This window comes from Triticum dicoccoides, chromosome 2B (assembly GCF_002162155.2).
Source record: "Triticum dicoccoides isolate Atlit2015 ecotype Zavitan chromosome 2B, WEW_v2.0, whole genome shotgun sequence".
Lineage (NCBI taxonomy): Eukaryota > Viridiplantae > Streptophyta > Magnoliopsida > Poales > Poaceae > Triticum > Triticum dicoccoides.
This window is the reverse complement of record NC_041383.1, coordinates 129,241,483-129,248,770: the sequence shown is the minus strand read 5'-3', so window position 1 is coordinate 129,248,770 and position 7,288 is coordinate 129,241,483.

The following is a 7,288-nucleotide window of genomic DNA, read 5'->3' as shown; positions in this document are numbered from 1 at the left end:
CATGTCAACGGCCACCGACCAATATCCTGTGTCATACACAGGCTGGCCGCCCGTCGATTCCGATGGGCCGATGCTAGGGGCTGATGTGATGGCCAACTCGACCTCACCACCCCTGCTACTGCATCCGGCAACATCAGTGACTGAAATGAACTCCACATACACCATCGGCTGACCATACATTGAGTTATTGGGATTGCTTGCAAACCTCATGTACGACCCCCACGACTGATCACCTGTGACAGGCCGCAAACCCCAACGGGCAACTGTCCCATCATTTCCTCCGTCAACGACGAAGGCCTCCATTGTCATTTTTTTCCTGCATCACTGGGCCAAACACCGCTCGGATGCACCTTCTAACAGCTGCGTAACCCACGTTGACCATGTCTCTCAATACAACTGTAGTCGACTCGCAGAAGGACACATCCACCCCGCATGGACCGTCGCGTAAGACGTTCCCATAGTACACTACTAAATTTTCCATAGTACCTAACCAACATACATGTTTACATTTCAAATAATTAGTAACTGAACATTTAGTAACGATGACAACATTTACATATCTTACAACTAAAATAATAACCGTATTTTCGTTATAAATATTTGGTTTGTTTTTAGAATCATTTGCTTAGACTTTAAGGGGTTGTTTGGTTAACGGGTATTTAAAGATCTATTTTTCTCAAACTTGTCTACGAGCGTAACAAACTAAAACTCTGTTTGCTTTTCTCTAACTACCCCAAAAATATCCTAAAATAGTTCTCGCAACATGTAAAAACTTAGCTTCTGGAAAAACGACTATTAGTAAAATATGGTTTTCTACATAATTTTCTTACAACAGGTTATGACAAAACTGAGGGTAAGTACTCGCTATCCAAACAACCACTAAACATAATATTACGATAATAACATTTTAATATCATATGAGTAAAATATCTAATTTCTTTCGGCATGATATAATGTTTTTCATATCATACGATAAAATTCATTTATTTACAAATAATAATATTTGCAGCGGCACGACAGTACATCAATATAAAAAATATTAACAAAATTACGGCGTCATTTTATACCTTGGCTCCAATATGGATGTGCTTGCGAATGCAATTAAGAGTCCAAATAGTTCCAATAAATATCCGTCACCAGTACTATATGAACAGAGTCAACCTATTATCATATGAACATCAATATTACACACGGATTTTTCTTTCTGCTATCAAAAGTATGAAAATAGCACTTGCATGTATCTGGTCATCACCTCAAAAGGGACAGCGAAGATGGAAAGACAATTTCTTCAATCACGTCATCTCCTCCTTGTTTGCTACTAAGATTAATTATTTTACCTAATTACATACATCATCAAGTACATTAGCACATATTCGTAACATATAAAATTTAGATTATTTCGACGTAACAAAGTAGACCTACAACCTCCTAACTATAGACTTATTAATAAACATACCACATGAAATAACATACCACATGCAATGAACAATTACAGTACAAGTGTTTCTTAATTATCGTATTAAGATTTCTTGCATGTCAATACTAATGGACGCACCTAACATTGATACAAACATCTTCAACCTACTCTTCTAAAAAATATATTATAAATGCTACATCTGTCGTTTGAAATTATTTCTAACCTCTAATCACTAACATTGCATAGCTAATGATGAGCTAAAAGACTAACTAATTACGACCTTGCATGCACAAAAAAATCAATTTATTGCAAAGCTCATACCTTGATCTTCAACTTTGTAGTTCACTTCGCTAGGCAAATCGTACTCCTGAAGCTCTAAATGACTCCAAAAAGTGATGAAATAATGCCTAACAAAATAGACAACACATAGTTATGAACTAAACAAAAAGAGTAAAAACATCATGCATGCAAACGAAACCAACAAAAATGGATAGATCTTACCTTGGTCTATCTTTTCTTCAACTTCAACATATTCAAAATCCAACTCCAAATCGCCCTAAATCACGATCACGAGTGAAAGTGCCTACTGAGTTTTTCTTTCTCTCTGTTCTTACACACTCAGAAGTTAGAAGAGGATGCCAGTGTGCTTGCGCACGCAGCAGAAGCATACTATATAAAGGAAGAGGATCCCTGTAGTGTCGGCACAACAGGTTCCCGCAGCCTCGGATTCCCGCAGCGAGTGAGTGATTCCCGCAGTGCCGTCGCATTCGCTGAAGCAATAATCAGCGTGATTCTCGCAGTGCCGTCGCATCCGCTAACGCAAAAGAACCAAAAGCGTCCATATTCCCGCGCGTCGGAGTCACAGCCGTCACTGTTGCGCCTCGAAATCAGCGCCGTCTGCGCACTGTCGCGCGTGCAGCAGCACAGGACAGGCCGCCTCGGCTGGTGGCGGCGTGGCCCACCTGCTGGGCCCGTGCGCAGCAGGCCTTGTCGGCCGGGTAGCGACAGCGGCAGCAGTGGCCGCCTCACCCGGTGGCGGCCAGGCCCGCCTGGCGCGGCCCGTTCCGTCGCGGCACGCTGGCCTGTGCTGCCCTGTGCACGCACCGTTATACACCGGGCTGCCGCCTCCTGTTGTGGCGGCCGGGCCCGCCGCCTCACGGCGTGGCGGCAGGTGACACGTGTCGCCTGCCGCGCCTGCTGCCACTAGTGAGGGGGTCTCTTTTGTCAATTTCGTCCGCAGGGGGTCTTTTTTGGCAATTCTAGTGGGCAGAGGGTCTCTTTCGACAAAAAATCCGGGTGTTGGCCTTTCCATGCTTTGTATGTGTCATGGATTTGTGGTGCTTTAGGCTTAGTCTTGCTAGGCGTTGTATAGGTTTTGGTCTGGTTTTCCTCAATAAACCGAGTTGCCCCTTTTATTTTTTCTTTATGTGATGCATTCCTTGTTTGGGGTGTTTTTTCTAAGTAATGGATTTGGTAGCTCTCTTCTAACATTAGATTTTTTTTCCTGAAATACACAAAAAAAAAGACAAATTCAGCATAATAGTGTCACAAAAATTGACACTATTCACTTGTGTGTTTTCTGACATTGGATCTTAGATCCATGGCTGAGCTTGCAGCTTAGGTGCTCCTGTGGCACTTGATATTCTCTTGTAAGGGCATCTCCAAGGCTATTTATCAAATCGTCCGTAAATGGGCACTTATATTCTCTCGTAAGGGCATCTCCAATGCTATTTATCAAATCGTCTGTAAATGTCTGGGCCGTGCGGTCTGGATACTTTGTGCTCTCCACCCCCGAACATCAAACACCAGTGAAAGGCCTGTATGTTTGTATTTTTGCAAATCGGAAGAAAGTTGGGCAAGTTTGCGGATGCCCACCACGCGCTAGACCAAGCATTCCGAACCGGAAAACGTCATCGCCCTGCCCATCTGAAAACCCTCGTCGCACGCTTCCCTTCAAAGGCCTCATCACGCATTCATTGCCTCTCAGAGCAAACACAACTGGTCGTCCACCTACCCGTGGCTGATCAGAGCCACTTCAAGACGAACACGACGACTAGGAAGCCTACTCCGGTAGTTGCGCTCGCACGAAGCAACACCGGCCCGACTGCCCGAGTTATTTAAGCAGGTCGATCGCATCGGCAAACTATAGCCCATCACCTCTACTACCTCGCCTCTCCTCTCCTTTTCGGTCCTCTCCTTACTGCTCGTCGCCGCCATGGCCAAGTCCCTGCCGGCAGGAGGATCTACGAGGAGCTTCGGATCATGCATCGTCGCCCACGGTTCCCGAGCCCGTTGGGCTCCATGGCATCAACGGTCAAGACCGAGGAGGTGGTGCTCTCCTCGGACGATGAGGCAGCAACAACCGCTCCTCCTCACCGAGGCCACACGAACCAAAGAGGAGTACGCGCGATAGCTCAACTGCTCCTCGTGCGATCGATGTTCGATCGTTGTCTGGCGTCGCCCTCAATGTCATGCCATCGCGTCAAGGAGAAGCCAATGTCCTCGCCGCAACGTTGCATCAAGACGCAGGTGCCCTCTCGTCCCGCCGCCATCAAGAAGGGTAACCCTGTCGACGATCACCAACGCGTGCGGCCGCGTCCTTCACCACCTGGGTCGCGACGGCGGCGCCTCGTCGTCGCATGCCAGGACGGCAGACGGAAAGGCAACAACAAAGGAGGGAGGAGCGCCGGCCAGGGCCCAATGCGGCACGTTGTTCGGCATTTGCCAAGTCGGGCGTGGCCCCGAACTGGATTAGCGACCAACTCTACAATATGGGGTTGGCCAAGTCTGAGCACACCCTTTCCCTTACTGGCAACGACAAGGCCAAGGCCAAGGGCGGGCGGCGTGGACTGGAGTCTGCGCCCGACCATCACCGCGAGCCGGACGTGGCCGATCGTCTGCGTGAGGTCGGTTGGCTACGCCATGACCGCACGACGGCTACTGATCATGGTTGTCATGCCCCCCTGGGTGGTCGTCCGTTGCTGGAAGGGCGACGACAACAATAGAGGCGTCAACGACGATGACAATTTTAGATACATTCATTTGACGACAAGTATTATGGATCATAGCTTCGAAAAAGGCCCCCGCATCGCCTAGCTTGGCGACTCGGGCGGCGACCAGATCCCCGCCGCCTCCCACTCCCCCACCTGCTCATCCTCCCTCGCCGCCGCCGGTGGCCACCGCCGGGCAAAGCCCGTGCGGGGGTGGCGGCGGCGGGGCCTCATCCCGTCGCTCGGCATCCAGTCCTGGGGGAGCGGCGGCGGGTGGCGCTCGGCGCCGTGGTGCCTGGCGGTGGACTGCGCGGCTGCCTCGCCTATCTCCGGTGATGCTCTGGCGGCGGGGGTGATGCTCGGCTTGCGGGTGCGGAGGGGGCTGTTGCGGGGCGCTGCGTGGGGCGGCTGGATCGAGCCGGTCGCGGCCAGATTTGGATTCCCCGGTTTCTGCTGCGGAGGTCAGCGGCACGGGTGCTCGGACGCCGGGGTGGTGGCCCCGGACCTCTTCGCTCTCTGGGCGGCGCGGCCGCGGGCGGGCGGTGGCTCTCGTAGGCTGCGTGGGCGGCGGCGGAGCTGCTGTGGTTTGGCGTCTCTGCTGCTGCGAGAGGTGGTGCGGCTCGGCGAGTTTCGGGCGTGGCTCCTCCTTCCTCTGGCGGGGTCGGCTGGTCGGTGGAGACGGCGGTGTGCGCCCAGTACCCGGCAGCACGACTGCTGCTGGCCGGGGGGTCGCGCGGGACGGCCTCAGCTGGGACGGGCGCGGGCGCTGGCGGGAGATTCCCTTCGGTGGCTCTGCGGTGCAGGTTTGGTGGCGGTTGGTGGCCAGCTGGTTCGGGCTCGCGGTGGTTGTGCATCTACGGGAGAAATCCTTCTCCGGCCTCTGCCAGATCCGGCAACGGCGACGCCCGCGGGCGCCGCACTCTTTCTTGGAAGCGTCGTTTTGGTGTGGTGCTTCTCCCCGCGGCCTTGGCTCCGGAGGGAATCCTCATATCCGCAGGATCGGGCGATGAAGGCGTCTCCTCGTCTTCTTCCTCCTTGGGGGCATCGTCTCGGAGTCTCAACTGGAGACCGGTGGAAGGCGGCATCTTCGCCGCGGTGGATGGCGGCATCTTCGCCGCGTGGTTGCTGAGGCGGCCGTTTGGGGGCGCTGATTTCTGTTTGGCAACGATGATGGCGTCGAGAGGAGCTTGGGTCGCGGCTCGGGCTTTGGTAGTCGGATCTTCCCGGCGTGTCCGAGGTGCTCTTTCGTGGGTTGCCTGGCTGCTTTGAAGTCGGAACTGCGGTGGAGCGGATCCAGGTGGTGATGATGACAGGCGCTCGGTGGTCGTTTGCGGCGGGCACGGTCGGTGCAAGTCCTGCATATTTCCCGGGCAATGATCGTCGGCAAAGTCGGAGCTGTCGGTTGTTCGTGCGTGTGGCCATCTGTTGGCATGTACCGTCATGGAGTGTGTTCCATATCGGTGGCCAGGTTGGTCGGTGGTGCCCATGTGTTTATAGGTTGGGTTGTTTCGATTTTAGCCCGATTTTCCGTCAATTAACCGGGCAATTCTCACTTCTTCTTAATCAATGAAAATGGCAAGTCTTTTGCCTCGTTTCAAAAAAAAACGACGATGACAACGGGGACGGGCCTAGAGTGCATGCCTACAAGGTATTATATACCTAGCGTAATTTTGATTTAGTTTTGAAACGTGCACGGACATTTCGTGCAAAAGGTTAGATGCCCGGGCCCATTCGTTGTTTGATGACACGTCCAAACGTGTTCGTGTGTCCATTTCGACGCACTTTGTTGAAGATGCCCTTAGAGCATCTACAATCGGCGCCTTAAACCATCCTCATACGTGTTCGGACGGATGACCCGGTCAGTGACTGGTAAAAAACGACTCAGAGATATATCTCAAACCGGTCTCAAAAACCCGGGCTGACCGGCACCAATATGGACGGATATGGGGAGGCCCGAGCACGCCTCCCCATATAAGAACTATGTATTTCAATGTTGTTCGAATTTTAATCCAATTTTAGTGTTTGAATGCCGAGCTGCGCGACGCGTCGGTCGGTGGATTAGTTAAAAACATCCGCCGCCTAGCTGGCCATTGGATGGACATGCTACTGTCCGTCCAATGTACCACCCACGTTCCCCACCTCCCTTCTGCAACAAGTGGGGTGTTGCAGAAACAATGGTCGTGCTAGGTTCGACCACCTCCCACGCCGTTAGATCTCCCCACGTGAGCGTCACAAATTGCAACAAGCTAGTTGTTACGCTCATCCGTCTGCAACAACGACTTTGTTGCAAACCACTCTGAAGAGTTATCGTGTGACTTCATGAATTGCAACAAGTTGGTTGTTGCTGAAACAAAGACTTTGTGCGGAGACGTGATACAACTTTTGTAACAATGGTACTGCTGCAGAAATTTTTGCAACCGTGGTGATGTTGCAGAAAAAAATGTCTCCACTTTTATGCAACAAACGTAATGTTGCAGAATTTTTTTTGCCTTCACATTCATGCAACGTAGGTGATGTTGCGGGAGCAAGTTTTGCAACATTACCGATGTTGCGGAATTTATTTGCAATGAATAGGGTTGGCCCAGGTAGTAGGGACCAGGCACATGCACCAAGTCTTCATGCGAGTCACGCGCCCTCACGATCTAGTGTACCAATGGGCTGCGATCTGACGGCCGCGCGAGCGACTGATGCAGCGAGAAAGATCGGCCGGTTGATTGGAAGCTTTTTCCTTGAATGCTTCCAATTATTAGTATGAATATCTAGTTGTCGCAAAAAAATGATAAAGAGGAGACATGTTATGAAGGTTACGCACGGCCTCTAAAAATTATAAAAATGTTATAGCATAATATAGCGTCAGCAAGTGTGCAGGGGGCCTTGCCCC